We start from the raw sequence: 19,042 nt of genomic DNA on the forward strand, positions 1-19,042 counted from the left end.
GGCTCAGGGAAGCAATTTCTCAAGAAAGGCAGCTCAGTAGTCGAAGTAAATGCACAGTGGTCAAACCGAAATAGTATTTTCATACCCTAAAACAAATCTGTACAGCACTACACAGTGCAGTAGCGGATATGTCTCCTGTAAATTTTACTGCCCCAGTAGACAGGAAGAGAAAATGGTCTAGGCATGTATGCAGTGCACAGGGCAAATAACTGGAAGAAAGTGGCATTGTGCATGGGTGTGAAAGGAAGGGAGCCTTTATCAATGTGCAGAGGGACGTTGGGAGCAGCTTGTTGACATATTGGATATGTAGTTGAACTGGGCAATTTTAGAGACCAGAGGGCCTGCGAGAATATGAATGGTATCTAGGATGTCAGTGTCCTGCTGTGGAGCACATTCCTGATCCTGCTACATGTCATCCTCCCCCCCCCCCCCCCCCCCCCGTCAGCATGTCCCGCATTTAGCTAGCAGGAGGTGCATGATCACCGTACACCCTATTAATGCTTTTAGTAAATACCTGCCCACCACCACCAAACAAAAATTTAGACAGGCAATCCTAATTTATGTTCCTAGAAAAACCCCCTGTCAGGGATAAGGTAGGTATAGGGACGCAGAGGGCAATCATGAGTGAAAGATGGAGCGATGCATGGGACGCAAGCGTTTGCATTTTCGCTAAACACTGGTAGTAGCAAAAGAAAGGGAACGAGAGAGAGGAAGAAAGAGCTCCTGCTGTATATTGTTGCAGACTTGCAGACTGGGTATACAGCATATGTAGAGCATATTACCGGCAGGAATTGTATAAGAAGGATGGAGTGTGAAGGTGAAGATATTTCCCCTATATTTCTTAGTGGAAATTTTAAACAAAGACAAAAAAACCACGCTGAACGCCACTTTTTTTTTTTTTTCAACGAAAAAATCCCAATAAATATATATGATCCAAATGAGACGTACCGTCCCCGTGGTGACTCTTTCCAAGAGTGGCCCATAGATCTGCCCGCGGCTAGATACATTTCCGAATGTTGCATTTGCCCCCGAAATGGTGGCTCAGTGATTAACTGATCATCCTGAGGTAGCAGGTTCGATCCCGCGGCCGCGTTTCTGTGGAAACGAAACGCAGACCCCCGTGTACTGTGCGGCGCTAGCTGGTTCAGGAACCAGGTAGTTTAAACTGCTAAATTGCAATTAACTGTGGTAGTGATTCTAGGGCGCATTTTCTAATGCGGCCATTTGACAGGGTTTAGCATGTAGCAAGTGGACAGCATACCGTCCTTTCGATCGATATATTCTCCATCGGCGCTTGGATGGCATGAAATAGAGCATTTCGTTCAGGTGCTCTGTCTGTTTCGCACCGCTCTATGTTTCGCACTGACGCCCCTCGCATGCTGAGAACTACGTGAATCTTTTTCCTGCTCACGGGGCAGCTCGATAACCGCGGCAATTAACGCGAGCGGGAACTATCAAAACCACAAAGAAAGAAGAAACGAGACTATACCATGGCAGACAGAGCACGAGCTCTGTGCTTTCGTTTTCGGAATTTTTTTTCTTAACCTCTACATCTTAATTAAATGACCCAGGTTGTATACACATTCCACTGACACACGATAACTTTTTTTATAGGTTTAGCCAGCCGCCACGAAATTAACGGAGATAGTAGCGCACGCCCGCTGAACGCATCGACGCGGTGCCTGCGCTCAAGCATGACAGTGCGTTTAGGAAATTCTGCCCATACAGAACAGTAACAGCCTTGCAAACTCGTGGAGATGCATGAATATATGTTGGGCTTGTAGAAGAAAAAAAAAAAAAAAAAACGCGCGGTGCACAATTACTAGTGATTTTTTTTTCTCACGGGCTCCTCATTCGGTACATATTATACTGCGCGTTTACTGGCTGGTACGCTTCCTTTATGATTTTTTGTCCCACAAACATATGACAGCACGGGGTCCTATCAGACCGATTGAGATGTGGTTATCTCAGTCAGTTGAGAGTAAAGTTTGACATGCGTGCGCATATTTGTGCCATGCAGTCACTTTGCAGTCAAATATTTTTGGAGCTGTAAAAGTGTTTCGTGATGAAAAACTCGCATGCTTCTAATGTTTCATCCGCCTTTATATTGTGACTGATACGCGTGATATATATTATGCACCCGCACTTCGCCCATTACCTTTGCCATCCTTATAATTAGATTGGCTTTGGAATACCACTTAATTATATGCGGTCTATATACGTTATTTTATAAAACAACTACGCAACCATAGGTATATTGGCAACTTCAAAAAATCCGGCCCCTGAGATGGTGTGAGCCTGCCTTAATTGTAAGTACGACTTTGTACTACAAAGTGCACTTATGTATAGTACAGACGCATGCATGCTTGCTCAAGCAGGAACGATTGATGCAAGCAGTGTCCACACTCCTGCACAGCAGCAATTATTTGGCCAAAGATGCTCGACCTGTAAATACACGTTTTGCATTTGCAGACGAGAAAAAAAATTGCCGACAATTGCGTTTCTTCCTAATGCGAAATTTGAGCGCAGCTCATCAGAGTTTCCACCTTTTCGATAGATTGACGCAAAGATTTCGAGCAAGACATGTATATACAATTATAGAAAACGTTTTCTAATTTTCACACATATCCCTTCAAGAAACACTCCATTATCAGTTCTTAACTGTCATGAAGGAAGCTTCGGGGTCGGGGAAACTAAGAGAGCAATTGAGTTATCGGGAGGTTTCGGGAGGCAGCGCCCGGGGCAATAGGAACATTGCGCGGTGAAGAGATATCAGCGATTGACTGATGGCGCTGACGCCGCTAGCGAGTCAAGACAACGTGGCTCTGCGTTTCGGCTTGGGATGCACGCACCGTGATCCGCCGATAGCGAGCCGGCGCTTCGGCAACCGGGGAACACCGTCGCCGCCACGCAGAAAAAGATAGGAGGGGCTTTAAAGGGGCGGAGAACAAGCGCGGTTTCTGCCACGGAGGAAGAGGGGGGGACGGAGGAAAGGAACGCGCGCTACCCCAACTACGGAGTTGGTTGCGAGAGAGAGCGCCAGAGAGCTGTTCTCTACAAATGGGCTATTTATTGTAGGTGTAGTTCATACACTTTAATTCTAATAGTACTATATCTAGCTCGCGGAAGGTGCAAACTTTTGTTACAGCTTGAAATATTTCACATTTCTTCCAATAACTCCTTTGCTTGTTTTGGTTTATGGAGTTTAACGTTTCAAATTGACTCAGGCTATGAGAGACGCCGTAAGTGGAGGTGTCCGGAAATATCGATCACCTGGGGTTCTTTAACGTGCGCGTTAAAGTTGTATGTGCTATGCAACCTTATATAATGATCACGTACGACTTATACCTGTTGTAATACTACGATAAAGAGTAGTATACTTAATTTCTATTAAGTCTATATATACTGTACTGGGCGCCACACCTTCTGTCCACGAAATGGTAATCTGGTATAGGTGCACTTTTTCTTCATGCGATTCTAGTTATTGGCCTCGTTTAGCCCCGCCGTGGTGGTGCATTGGTTAGGGCGCTCGATATACGCTGCGCCCAAGAATGCGGGATCGAATCCCGGCCGCTTTTCGATAGAGACGAAGGTACCAGTGTGTTGAGCGTTGTCAGTTCACGTTGAAGAACCCCAGAAGGTTGAAATTTCCGGTGCCCTCCACTACGGCGTCGCACATAGCCTGAGTCGCGTTGAGACGTTAAACCCCATAAAACAAACCAGACCTCCGTCTCTCGACCGGGGATATGATGACGTCTGTCTACTCGCCTCTCGAAAACAACGTGCAATACAATGGCTGTATGTCACATTCTCAGCGCACACATGCACGCCCAACCACCACGATGCGCGGAAATTGAGGCGAGCTATGCGCTACATCTGTGTGCATTCACTGTATGCTAGCTCTAGCGCTGCAGGCCGCCTTCGATCGTCGCTACTCACAGTGCGTGTGGGCGTGTGGCTGCCTTATCGCCAGTGCTAGCGTCCTAGTCCCATTGATAGGTATAGTATCCCGAGATCCTGGGCCTTCATTTCTGACGGGGTGGTGAGAATTGTACCGGTGCGGACAAAAGTAAACGGAGCACGCTATTTCATTCTATTGCTTTTCACACGTTTTATAATTGAAACTGGTAGTCATGGTACGTGCCAACCTGTACTAGATGCTAGAGCGCTTGCACTTAGAGAAATAATGTTTTCTTATCACCAATCTACAAGGCATGATATCTATTTGAACGGAAAAGCGTGCTCCGTTCAGTTATGTCCGTACCTGTACGTCTAGCGTTTTGTACTTTAGAGAAGTTTGTCGCGCGACACCAAAGCTGTTAACAATAATGCCTTCAATATCACCACCACAACGAATCGTTTTAATTTGTCTGTGCGGCGTGGAAACATTGAAAACAATCGGGCGAGCGACGGCAACAACCACGAGGCAAACACCGGCAACGCGACGCACATTCCTACACTGCGCCGCCTGCGTTGTCACTCAGGCTGGCACGCAAATCGCCCCCGCGCGTTTGTGTCGTCCGAGCGGCTGCGCAACGCGCGGGCACACATTCGACACAAGTTGCGTTCCTCTTCAACAAAGAGCTAATAGTTAAAATATATGACATTACTTTATACATTCGTTCTTTCCTTATTATATTATGTACAAACGCATGCTAACATTTTTATACAATGACTTCCGTTACGTCACTTCCTTTTCTACTTCCGTGCGTTGAAATAGCCACTGCCTTTTACTTTTACATTTTCCTACTGATGTATTTTTTACACCATCCACTAAAATATATATATATTTTTTGTTTAGCATCCTCTTACCACCCTCTTTCGATTACAGCCACTCGTTTGATCCTAATCCTTATGAGAACGGCACAAGTCTGTACACGCGTTCCGCACATACTTTGCACGCACGACCTTGCCGAGATAGCCTAGTAATGTTCTCGCATTAAAAAAGAGTGACGTAGCAAGAGTGAAGACCAGAGGCACTACTAGAACATAATAAGTGCGGATGCCTCAAATAAGTATTTCAGGGTGCAATGTCATCATGAAGAGTAAATATTACATAAAGTGTGGGATTTCTTGGGATTTCAGACTATGGTAATCTGATGCTCTTGGAAAAATCAAGAGTACCACGTATTCAACGGTCGCCTTCATCTAATCATTGGTAAAGGTCGATGCTGAGACTATTTCAGACTATAGCTATGTCAGGCCGAAAAAAACGCATTTTTTGCTGCGAAAGTCGCATACATTTTTTTCTCAAGCCTCAATTGAAACTCGTGACGTCATTGAAAACAATAATAAGTGGGGGGGTTCCGTGATCAACGTTGATGTGAACGGGGTTCGGAGGTTCACCGTAGTGGAACCATGGGGAGCCGAGGCGACGGAGAAGGAGCAGCCAGGGAGGACGAGCAAAGAACATTTATACAACTTTTTGCATGGTGGGATATGTACAAGTTGAAGTAAAGGAAAACGAAACTCTCTATGGAGACAATTTCCGCCACTTAAATATGGTCGGTTATCCTCACTTCCCTAGCTGGGGAAACAAAGTTCAATGGCAACGGGCGTTCGCTTGGAGCCGCCGCAACCGCCTAGCAAGCCAGCGCCACCCTGCGAGCTGCGGTGAGAGTGTTGCAGGATCACTCCGGCGCAGCCGGCGTAGGAGAATGGGTAGCGTAGCTTGAAACCGAAGGCATCGCAAAAGAAATCGGGTGGTTAAATTCTATTCCGGCGGCGATTTATGCCTTAGATGTTTTAATTATCAGTTTTTTTATTTTGCACAGGCAATTTAAATTTGAGGCGCGCTGTTTTGAAGCAGGACGCGTATATAACGCGAAGGATGTTTGCCTCCGCTGGAAATGAACACAGCAAACTGCACGCCTCCGACGATCACCGCGCAGCCGCACTTCCGCTTAAAAAACACCTGTATTAAATTGGCTCAGAGGTCTGGCTGCTTTTAAAGGGTTTTCGCATGGCTAGTACGGCCAGCGCCGTAATGCGTGTCAGTTGTTATATCGTACAGCGAATGTCTCAACGGTGCGTTACCTGAACTCCCTATGCATGGTCGCCTGTAAACATTTTAAACGCTGATTTCGGCTAAAAGTTCTCTGGATGAAACCTAAACTTTCTCAGTCGGAAACTCTGGGATGGTTCCATTGAGAAAACGGAATCATGCTGTGCCGCGTATCTGACCGCAAAAGCCGTCATGTCGTAGTTTTTAGCATAGCACGAGAATTTTAGGACTTTGTGAGGACACCACAGTACTCCCGACGCCTTGAGGCTGAGTGCAGGACAGCAAGAACAACAAACGTTTCAGCAAAGTTTTTCGACGCAGATGGAAGTTGATGTAGACAACGACGTGCACGCAATGAACACCGCACTCTGCGCGCGGTGTGATCGGCTGCGGTGATAGCTACCGGACTTCGTATCCGCTTCCCACGAAAAATTACTCGATTCGAATCCACTCGTTTCCAGCAGCATTTTCCCTCTGTGCTCGGCAGAGGCTTCACGCAAGATTCGTGATTGGAATTCACCGTGTTAAGTCTAGTCTGTGCACTTAACGTATGGGAAAATGGTGCAGCTGTTGCGCTACACATTTAAGACACAAAAGTTCGATCACGAACCAGCCAAGTCTGGCGTGTTTATGCAAGTAAAGAAAATGTTCTTCGGCGGAATTTTTGGACATATAAAGAGAATAGCATGCAAATAGAAAAAAACAGCTGCTAATTCACATCTGGTTAAGGTAAAAAGTCAGCGCACAGCTGAAATAAGGCATTATAAGTTTACTTCACACATTTTCCCCGCTGAAGATATTTTCACCTTGGAGTAGACGGGTGGGTGATAATCCCTTGGGATAACCTAAACAAGAAATAAGCATGTATATTTGAAAAACTTCCTAAACTATTTCTTTTTTCGTACTATCCCGGCGTGCACCAAAAGTTTTCCAGCTGTTAATTTAGATCACGTACAACGGGCTCAGTAGCATGCTTGCAGTCTGCCCCGCGTGCCGTTGTTTCTGATGGAGGCATATATTTGCAATCGAATGTTAACGAACTACCGCAGGTACAACAAACGTATTTGTGATGGTAGACGTAGAGCGAGAGAGAAATTCTGAACGACTTTTTTCTAGAAAGATTTTATATATAGCGATCGCCTAGCAATTGGTCCGAGTGTCGGTTTTATAACACGTACGGTGAGCCTCTTCATTTGCCTTCGAAACGAGAACAGAATGCTTGCTCCCTATTCTTTACTGACGTTTGCGGAGGAAATTTAGATCGATGTTGCGTAGGCTGCATTCAGAGCACTCATCCCCCGGTAACCGAAAAGCGCTGTATCTACCGTGAGGTAACGTTTGCACCAAGATCAGCCGCAATCAAATGACTAGTGTAAGCTGTCAAACATGTTTCATGGATAAATATTATATATTCTTGCCTGCAGGATCGACATACCAAGATTGATGTTTAAAATCTGCTGTCTTTGGTAACTGAGAATGCAGCAGCATCCTCGCAGCAAACTGATTGCAGCCGTCTTCCGTGCGCGGCCGGCGAGCGTATCCTGCAACACGTACGCTCATCGCCGCTAGAGGCGCTCCCGTCGGCGCCGGAGTATGCCGGAGCACGGCCGGTCTCGAGGGAGAGAGCGCGCGCTCTTTCTTACGGCCTTCTCAATCGCCACGTGAACAATGGGAATTTTTCTCCTTGAGTCACGCTCTCAGCCGCCGCAAGGGGCGCGACCTGCTCACTGTTCGCTCTGCATCTACTTCAGTGGCGGCGGGTGGCTTTTGCCTGGTTTCGCGCTGTCGCCCGCGGGTTCCGTGGTGAGTGCAGCCCCTAAATGAAAGATTACAGAAGGTAAATGCTGCATCGGCATCCTGTCAACGTGCTACACATGTGAAGGGAGCCTTTATATTAAAAAAACACTGTCGCTCAGCAAACGTTTGACAAGCATGACATGTATTGCGGCGTGGTATCTACTTTTGTTCATTTTAATCTGAATTTTTTCCCAATCCTGTACAAGAAGATGAATAAAAAAATTGAATGAGCAGTGATCACATCGAAGCTTCATCAAGGCAAACATAACAGCAACAATAGCAAAACCGTCTTTCAGCACTAGATGAGAAACCACCGAGGTAACACCGAAGATGAAAATAATTTTGTCAATTATGCTAACAAAGTGACAGACAGGAAAGAAAGGCCAGCTCTTTATGTGCACAAACCGTCCAGAAAGATTTTGAGACTTTAATTTTCTAGCCGCATGCACCGTTTTGATGAATGAGTGCAATGTGTTAACTTTGAAGGACATTTTTTTTATTGCTTGCCGCTCTTTTCAATTATGCATATCTGTTTATGCCCATTTCCTTGATTAAATGTTTTTTTATCAATGTATTAAACTGACTACGACTGTCTACGTGTGCGTCAGTCGCGAGACTACGTATACATCTGCTGTCTTTCAACCTTTAAACGAAGCTAGAACAGCCCACTTCACTAGACAACTGAAATTTTAACTGTATGCGTAAATTTTTTTTCCTTACTCTGAATCTGAGACGTGCTATGAATTTTCGTCAGTGCCTCTTTTGCTCTAAACGAAAACGGCAGCGGTTGACGGAATATTCACCGAACAGTTTGCCATGCACTAGCGTCAGGTCGCGCTATACCTGCTTACAGCTTTCAAAGGCACACTGCATAAAATGGTACATATAGTTTTGTGAAAAATTTAGCGGCAAAAAGTGTTAATGTAAGTGCACCCGAAACTTCATTCGACCGTGCGCGACAGCACTGACGAAGGCGCGTGCACTCTCGCGCGCACACGCATTATTGACTATTTTATTGCTCATGCACGATAAATCAGACGCTGATTATGGCTTCTTCCTATAAGCCATAAGGGGTGAAATATCAGGACCTGTCGGTTGCAACTGACGCGGGCGGAGCTAATAGCGAGCGTGCGTTTTCCTTGCGCGTGAACGGCTGTAGCGGAGGAGCAGCAGTGGGGCGGTGGCGACCCCACCGAGGCGCGGCGGGCGGTGGAAACATACCCCATTGGAGAGGCCGTAAGAGAAGAGAGAAACGCGCTCTTCCTCGAGACCGGCCGTGGCCGGAGAAGGGGGAGTTTGCTCTGCCACGGCCGGTCACGAGGGAGAGAGCGTGCCAGCGCTCGGTTTCTGGCGGAGCGGAACTACAAAATCTACACCATGGCCTCCGAGATCACCACCGCGTGCGCGTTTCTCTCCGGCCATTGCAATCGGCCGGAGAGAGCGTGTTGGAAAAGGGGCGTGGCAGCGTTTTTCGTCGCACCGCGGCGCTCGCCACCTATGCATCTTGATGCATCTAAAGCCCCTCTATGCATCAAGAGTTCCGTGCAGCTTGGCGCAAACTATAAAACCGGAGTTTCCTCAGCTTGCGCTCGAACCAAAGTCGAGCTGCCAGCATTAAAATGCCACGGGCATGATGGTAGCCAACAATTTCACGATTGTTAACGTACTAATGATATGAGGCCCCCATGCGCAAAGTTAGGAAGTGACTACCAGAAGTTGCATGCCTTCCCGAAGCATGCATGCCTGCTCTGGAGCTCTCTGCTGCGGTTCTGGGTGTTTTTTTTTTCTTTTTGTCTGTGTGTATATACACGCCGTGCATTTGCGAGTACATTAACTCGCTCAACACAGTATTTACTAGTGCGGAAACTTACATAAACATCCATCGCATGAATGAAATTGCATAAATGGTTCCGCCACTACCACAAGATTATTATTGCTGACTTGCATGCATGTCACGATAGCAACTTTTTTTCTCTCACGGTTTTAAAGCAGCCTTGGAAGATCGTAAGCACGCAAGTTCAATAGAGATGAAGAGTAATCGTGGCACGTTCAGGCACCTCTCCCGTCGTATGAGTATATGCCAGGTTTTCTAAAGTGATCCCGTCAAAAACGGATCAGCTTATACGGTCGAAAGTGAGGAAAAGCTATTACCTCGTTTATAAACTGCACGGCACATCATGAAATAAATGTGCGCAATTATCACGCGAGTTGCAGCTTATTTCTTGTTTTCACTTGTTTGAATATAGCTACAGACTGGGTGCAGTGTTTTTTTTTTTTTTAATTTACGCGTGTACACAGCGACGAGTGCTCCGGGCGCCGGTTGGGTAGCTTACTTTCCCCTTGTGACTGCTTGCTTGGAAACGGCAGATTCAAATCTTTGAGGATAGACATTTTAGGCAACCCCAACAAGGTGAACGAAAGTAAACGTTGCCAGCCATAGTGACCCATTCGCTTCAGCAGGGTGACGACTACACAGGATGCTACCGGCGCCGCGGTGCGTGTTCTCGGCACGCTTTGGACGTGTTCCCTACAAAGGCACAAAGCATGCCGCCTTACCCTTTGGTTCATGCCGACAGCGGCAAGGGGCAGTTCGCTGGTGTGGCGCTGCCATTCGAAATCAAGGACCTATCCACCTTTAAAGGAGTATAGACACCATTTTTTGAGGCGTCGGAAGGAATACGATTGCGTTCCTGGTTATACAGAGATGCTTCCCCAAGCAATCCCAACCTTGCATGTTTGCGCGAAGATATTTTAATTTGATTTTAAAAACAAGCCAGGCAAGTACTTCGTTTTTCAAAACCCATTGGCATCGACATCTCTGGACGAAAACGTGTACATAGGTAGACAACATGACGTCATCAAACAACTGTGACGTGGAGTCGGCAAAGCAAAGAGCAGTGACGACAATAATGCGAACACGGGGGCCAGTTGGTTGATCATTCTGTGGAATACTGCGCTACTTGATATACATTCTCTTTCCATTTGTCTCTGTATATCAAGTAGCGCAGTATTCCACAGTGACGACACATGGCCGGACTCGAACAGCGCCGCCGCCGCTTCCGGCCGTGCCCTGAGAAAGAACTACGCTTCTGCTTGCTTTACTCGATGGCTTCTTCGTTGGTGCATGTTACAATTACCTCACCGGTGTACGTATGGGGACTGCCTGCTAAACTCAGGTCCCAACAGCATGCCTGCACAAGTGTAGGGCTTACGGCAACGATGCCTCTCGATGGCGCGCCGAGAACATACTACGCCGCTCCCCGCCTACCCTAGACGTCGCTAGCCCTAGCTGGTTTCACATCGAAGCGCCAGCGAAAGGCGCTTCGGAACGGGCTGACGCTCTAATAAACGTCGGAGTTTAGCGCCGCTTAACTCGCAAGCCCATCTCGTAAAATATTTTCTTGCTTTGCGCGACACCTTCAGCAGCGGAGCTAGCAGACATCAGGTGCGTCGCACCAGGCAGCAGCTGTAGGAAAAAAAAAGTTCGCTTGTATCACTGTAATTATTTCTACCAGGACCTCCGTATTGGCTAAATAATCCTCGCAATTTAATCGTGACTGATAGTCCTTTGTACAAATAGTTCTGTAAGCGAATGAACAGCGATCCGCGATAGCTAGATTACCGATAGCGGATGCTATGAGGCAGCTATGACTTGGGAGCCGATCGCGGCGGCCACGGCTTTACGCACCCAGATTGCCTTGACTGCACGAGATGGCGCCACATGCTTGGACGGCGGCCTGCCGCGTCGGGACCAATCGCGTGAACAGGCGTGAGTACGGGAGCCATCGGGAGAGCGTGTCTCCGCACAGCGGAGACCGAAGGCTGCTGGGCTTATCAACACCGGAGTGCCCCAGGGGTCTGTTCTCAGCCCCTTCCTGTTCAACCTGGTGCTGGCCGGTCTACCGAGCGCCATCAAACAGGATCGGGACCACACAGTGCTGACCTCGATCTACGCTGATGACGTGGCGCTCTGGGTCCGGGCCCCAAGGAGGAGGATGATCTCTGCCAGGAAAGCCCTTCAACGAGCCCTCGACTCCGTGCAGCAGTTCCTTCGCGACAGGGGGCTCAAGCTCTCTGCCGCAAAGTCTGAGGCCCTCATGGTGCACCCTTTGGGAGCACGAGCGTCAGCTCATGCAACCACCCTGATGATCGACGGCACCAGCCTGCCCTGGAGACGCCAGGTCAAGTACCTGGGGCTGGTGATCGATCACCGCCTCACATGGATCCCTGCAGACAAGGTCTACCTGGGTCATCTGAACCGGGTTGGCCGAGCAGCCCAACGTCTTCTTGCAGGGGGCAACGGCTGCTCCACATCATGGGCAATCCGGCTGTTTGAGGCGGCCGCCACCTCTTCCATACTTTATGCCCTCCCTTTTGTTTCCCTCAGGCCCACCAGAGTGAACATCCTGGACGGAGCACGCAGGAAATGGATCCGACGCCTGCTGGGAGCAACGCAGTGCTCTAGGATTGCGGCAACACTGGCGGAAGCCGGTGTCTACCCCCTGACCCTGCAGCTCCTCCAGAGAGGCCTCACTCACGTGGACCGCCTGCACCATGCCCCTGACGGAGCTTCCCTCCTGGCACGGCTGTGCAGCGCCCCCCATTCACGGATGGGACAACTGACGGCTGTATACAGGGACTTCATCGGAGATGCCCCAGGGTATTCCATCCTCCCTCCTCCACCAACACGTCCTCCTTTGCAGGTCACCCTTGACCTGGAGGGGGTAAGCAAGCGCCGCTCCCCAGCTGCTGCCCTGGGCTAGGCTGCCGCAGTCCTGATTGAAGAGTGCAAAGGGAGCACCCTCCTCTTCACTGATGGCTCGGTCCTGCCTTCCACGGGCCAGGCTGCAGCGGCTATGACGGCTCCACAGGTGGGGGTGTCCAGCTCTTGCAGGCTCTCCTTTCCAGGTAGCTCTACTGCAGCCGAGCTGGCGGGCCTCCATCTGGCAGCGGACTTCCTGGAGACTGGTCAGCCCCCAGGCTTCTACACCATCCTGTGCGACTCGAGGCCGGCGCTGCAGCTCCTGCGCAAGCCGTCCTGCTTCCAGCTATCGGCTTGCCACCTACGAGCGCGACTCCAGGCCCTGGAGGATGCCGGCTTCGTCATCTTACTGCACTGGATCCCGGGCCATGCGGGCATCCAGGGCAACGATGAGGCCGACGCACTTGCCAAAGCGGCCCACTCCAACCAGGTAAGTATGACTAATCATGTATCTGCCTTTGACTTTTCCAGGCTCCCCCTCAAGAAGGCCGTGAGCGCCCTGCACCCAGATCGGCGGATCGCCGAGGGGAGGACTTTCCACCGCCTGTCCGACAAGCTCGCCCGCAGGGAACGAGCTCTCCTCCTACGCCTCCGCACCGGAGGTTCTTGGACGCCCACGGAGATGTATGTCCGTGGCCAGGCCCCCACCCCAGCATGCCCCTCCTGCGGTGATGCAGGAACGCTGGGGCACCTCCTCTGTGTGTGCCCGGCACACGCCCACCACCGTCGCAAGATGGAGGCAGGCTACCGAGCCCTCGGACTTCCTGCTGCCACCGAGGAGCACCTGCTCTTCCCGGCCAGGAGCCCCCTGGCAGCCCACCGGCTCCTGCTGGCCTTCCTGGAGGAGTCCGGCCTGGCTGCAAGACTGTAGCCCACCACCGGGCCTGCTGACCTGCTGGCCACAGCGCTGGCGACGGAGCCGATGACAAGGACGACGAGAGCGACTCCACGATGACGATGATGACCCCCCCTCCCCCTCCCAACATCCCATCTCCCCTTCCCCCGGACACCAAGAGTGCCGCCGCGAATTAAGGCCGGCATAACCCGTGTCCGGTATCCCCCCCCCCCCCCAAGAATAACCCAAAGACCCCAACCAACCAACCAACTTCACATAAATTCACGCTCGTACAAGAAATGACAAAACAGCGATGTTATCAGAAGGATTGTCTACTGTACTCGTGCAACAACATCATGCCTGTACACGTACGAAGCTTTCGGCAACGATGCCACCCGCGGACGCGCTGAGCGACGAACTCCACCGATTCGTGCTTGCCCTAGTCGTCGCTAGGCCTAGCCGGTGTCGTACCGAAGAGGCAGCGGACCGCGCTTCGGAACGGGCCAACACTGTAATAAAGGTTCGAATTTCATCACCAGCGTACTGAGAAAGCCATCTTATAATAGAATTAACATAAGCTCGATTTGAGCGGCGCATTCGACAGCGGAGCGAGCAGACGTTTGGCGATCGACAGCGCAGCAGCAGTGGTTGTGCAAACAAACTCGCTTGTGTCGCAGTTATCACTCGTAGCAGCACTTCAGTATTGGCCGGCGATCTTCACAATTTACTTGCAGTTGACAAACCTGTATTTAGTGACTTTTTATGTACACGAAGAAACGACACTGAAGGGTTTTTCAGCGGCTGGCGCGTCCGCTCGGCAGCACATCAATGGTGGAGCTGAGAGGCGCTCCACCGCACAGCCCCCTACGTCACCATGACGTCGCCGCTGTTCGCGCTCGCATTGGCTGCATCCACCCGCCGGAGCGTCGCTTCGCCAGGCTACGCGTGCGGACTGCCGGAGACATCTGCCCGGTTGAACGCAGGCGGCGAGCGCCGGTTTGCCGGATCGGAGTCGTCCGGACGCGGCGCGCCGGAGCGGATCGCACTCGCTTTTCGGACATGTGTCCCCGCCTTTATGGTGGCTGATCGCGTCATTACTAAAACCTTTTTTTTTAGAACAGCTTGGCTCACAGCGTTGGCCAACCGGACTGATAAAGCAGCATCTTCACGGTTCCTTTGTTCAACATTCCTACCAGTTGACATTTCCTGCGCGTCAACTCACCAAGCTTTCGTGGCTGCTGCTGATTCCTGCTTCGTCGCTTGAGTCGCAGGCGAGCGGGTCGGGATTAAAGTGCCCGGAAATGTTAGTAACATCCACGGTATTGGGCGAAACAACGTCGCAGTACTAATTATGCTACGCTGAAGCGCTGCTCAACGGCAATATTTCCTTGCACGTGCGACAGCAAGCAGACGAAAAACGCGACCCGAATGCGTCATCAGATTTTGTGTTTATGCGATCACCAACCTTGCCAGTAGGGGGCGCTCGTGTGGCGTTCTCGTATCAGGGTGCCTTAGAACACGCAGCTACAAAAAGAAATTTAACAATGGAGATGACGTGTGTGCTGTATGTGGAAACTACAGTGAAACAATTGCCCATATTATACTCGAATGTAATGGTATCCACCCGGAAGTCGGTGCAGGTGCAATCACTGTTCCTGAAGCTCTGGGGTTTAGAGATAACAGTGGCCGGGTGAATAAACCGGCGGTGGAAACTAGCAAAAAACGACTGGAAGATTGGTGGCTTAAAAGCAGAGAAGTGACATAATGTTAGTAATGTAGGAACAAAATTTGATAAATAGAATGATGGTTTAGTTAACCATTCTAAATCAATAATTAAGATATAGGGAGAAAAATGAGCATGATAGCTACTGCTACCACCCCGTTTCAAAGGGGACGCTCCTATATTCCATTCCATTCCGTATCTTTGACGTCATCGCGCGCTCGTGTCCGGAGAGATCGAAACCGAAACTGGCCCTGATAAATGCACTGATAATAAATTATTTGATCTGTGCTGGGGCTTTTTGGGTCGCAGTCCCTCTGTATTTGACCACTGTGGATCAATTAAAGTAAAAATACCGGAACAGAAAATGTGCGTGTCTATACTCCTTTAACGATGAGGGGTTCCTAACGACCTGGGTCGCAGTTTTCGAGACAAATAGCGAGGAAATGCGTGACGACTTTCGGTGCAGGGGGCAGTTCTCCAGGGATACCTGTGTCTTTGTATACGTATGAGGATAGAACGATTGACGTATATCTGTTTTTTTTTTAGGCCGACTCGGTTCTGTAATGGCTACGGCACCGCCAGTTACAAACGCAGGTGTGAGATACGAGTGGTACGAGATACCTAAAAAAAAAAAAGGCCGACAACCACCCCGCTAGTTTCCACACAAGTTTTGCGAAAAAGCGCGCCGTCGTTTTTTTGCATTCTAGTTCTTTTTCTTTTTTTTTTTGCCCCTTTGTTGGAGCGCGGCGGCTGCCAGAACGCGGCCGGAGTAGGAGAGAAACAACCGCGCGCGCGCGCGTAAACACGCGCTGGAATGCAGCGCAGAGCAGACGACAACATGCTTTCCAATGCAGCGGGGAGCAGATGATGCGGCCGCGCTGCGCGGAGGTTTTGCCGGGGTCTCCGAGACCCATAGAGGGCGCTGACACGCAGAGCGGCGCAGCGCCCCCTGGCCCAGGTTTTCTTGGGCGCAAGCGATGACTTGAGATACCGCATAATGCCGAGGGTGGGGCTTGAACCTCCTTGCACATCTTTCGGTGGCAAGGGTCAGCTTCTCCGATGTGGATGACTATCTTGTGCCTGCTGGCGGTGGGAATCTGTCTCCCAGGGCGAAATAGCCCGAGAAGTCGTCCGTTGGCAGAGGCCATTTCCCAGGCGTTACTTCTCAGAAGGTCACCCGCCTGCCTCGAGAATTCGGCGAACAGGGTCAATGCTGCTCGGCAACGCGCCTCCGATTCTTTCTACAAAAGGTCAGGTTCCCTGATGTCGCAGCCGTGAGCGCCAAGGGGGATTAAGGCCTGAAAAGGTAGCTCGTCTCCGTCGCGAAGGAGGGGGGGGGGGCGGGCGCAGTAGCAGACAAAGGTTCATTCCGCCGCCGTCGCCGCCGCTTCGGTGCCTTCGGTCGCTGCCACTGACTGGCATCCGCTCGGTCCGTTTGTTTGCAGCTGCCGGAGAACCTGCATGTGCCTGGGCCGGAACCATGGTCACATCACCGTTTCAAAGCGAATGGCACTGCAGCCTTTAGGATCATTGTCCTAAAAAAAAAGTGCAGTTGCGTCGCAGTTTGCTGGAGGCCGGGTTCATGTTTTATGTGCCACTTTCAAGCCAACACCCCCCCCCCCCCCCCACCCCCTTGCCGAGGTGGTTCAGTGGTTAGGGTACTTGACAAATAATCCAAGGACGCGGGATCGAATTTCGATGGGTGTGAAAAGCAACGCGCCCGTGTACTGTGTTGTCAGTGCACGTTAGAGAACCCCAGGCGGTCTCAATTTCCTGAGCCCTTCCCTACGGCGTCTCTCATATCCTTAATGACCATACAAATGAAACCATCTTCTAGCCTACTTTGAAAGCAGATTCAATCCGTGCAGGCCAATTCCAGTTTGTCCTCAGTGTGCCTTCATACTGAGGAAAAACTGGCTGCCACTCACTGGACGCCACTCACGCATTCATGGGATGCTCAACAAACATTTAAGAAAGCGCAAAAAACAACAATAAGCTCTTTGTAGATCATATTTTTCGGCATAGGGTTTTAATGAGGCATTTTAAGAGTGCGCGCCAAGCTGCCTCGCGGAACATAAGCTGAGGTCATGAAGGCTTTGACAGACATGTATTTTACAGCTATATCTAACGTGATGATGTCTGATTCTGCTCATCATATTGCGCAAAGAACCCCATAGGAATAAATAATGCGAGCGACCACTAGCGATTGTGGGACGTGTCAGTCAGACAGTCGGGGCATTGAATGTGCAAGCTCCATCGCGAGCTTTTCCCCTGCATTCTTAACCTGCAATGGTGTTAAAAGTATTTAAAATAACTATATGCTGCGTTTTTCAGAGACGGCTTCTCTTGCAGAGCTGAGACTCAAAGGCAGCAATTACGGCTCTACCAAAGCCTCCTTAGATCATTCATCTGTCTGACACAATTTCAAGATAGCCTTATTGTTTACTGCCAGCAAAATAGGAAGAAATTACAGTTGTTTCATGCCAGTTTGCAAACCGCAACATGAGCACGCAGCAGAAATCGTTCGCTGCAATACACTGATCGTGGTGTGCGCATGTACTCTTGTCCTTTTTGTCTGAATCCCCTCTTCATAATGTACCAACTGGCCCAGATTTCCACTCTTCTGTAAAGCACTGAGGTGAACTGCAGGGAACTAACGAACTCAAAGCCGGTTCGTGCTGAACATTGCAGTATAACTATATACTATATATGCTTGTCCACCAGCCCAAATATGAAGGCCCTGACGACGGGCAGGGGCCGAAGACATGCACGACGACAAGAAATTCTCACGCTGTCCTAACTGCGGGAAAACCATGCATGGTTGGTTGCATGGGGCACGGTTTATTGGTGTCTTATTCCAACAACGGCATTTTTTTCGTCGAAAAATATTGGATATCACTCAGAATGGTTCACCTATCGTTTGAGGGAGGGAGACGGCTCATTTGGTATACATTTTATGCTTCGAACATCACTATACTGCTCTTCCTCAACGAGTAAAGGAAAGTACAGCAAACTACTTTTCTTTCCTCAACTCAAACGCTCGTTTGGTTATCGTTGCTTTGAGCAGAAAACAGAGGCTGCGATTTCTTTCAAGCGTCACGCCGACCATTCCGCAAGATTTCGCATACCTCGGAACTTCTCACCTTGGAGTTGTCCCTCGAGCAACGATACTGTTGTGGAGGCCTTGGGTTCAACAGTTCTTTTTTCTTCGCCATACCAAATTAGTCATTATGAAGCCCGAACGCGGAAAATCGGAGCGTTGCACGAAGTATGCGCAGTCGAATATGCGTGATGTTCGAACATCACGGGATCAACGGGGCTGTTGTGAAGTCACATGTGCAGTTTTTGAAGCGGCCGCCAGTTGCGGTAGTATGATAAAAAATCAAAGAAAATCTACCTAGAACGGAGCGCGATGCTCGGGGGCAAGGGATTCGCTTAGCAGCGTGCTGAGTATACCTTTGGATTAAAATTCACCTCGCCAACTCTCGGGACTGCATTCCACGAATAAAAACGACAGTGGAGGTACAGCGCAACCGGCTCTGTGGCGCAATCTCTCCACAGCAGCATCAACAACAATTAATAAAACAATATTAGGGAAAACTGGCATCCTAACACGAACTACAATCGCGTGAGATGTCTTGTTGCCAGCCTTCATATTCGCCAAACAGGTGAGGTATTTTTGTATACTCGATAATAATGTTGACGGGCCAGGTAGAGGTGGTTATTCAAGTCGGTTTGAAGGCGGCACAACTTCTATTCTTGTCATTTTGTTTCAGAACTTTTCTGCACAGGCAGAATGCTCTTCATGATTTCAGACCGCATGGACGAAACTTTTCACAGCAGGCTCAATGTGCTCTTCTTAACTCCGACAAGCTCAGTCAAGAAAGAGCGCGTTGAATGTACTAAAGAAAGGAACACAAT

This window comes from Amblyomma maculatum, chromosome 1 (genome assembly GCF_055883805.1).
Source record: "Amblyomma maculatum isolate TAMU_Amacu chromosome 1, ASM5588380v1, whole genome shotgun sequence".
In the NCBI taxonomy this organism is placed as follows: Eukaryota; Metazoa; Arthropoda; class Arachnida; order Ixodida; family Ixodidae; genus Amblyomma; species Amblyomma maculatum.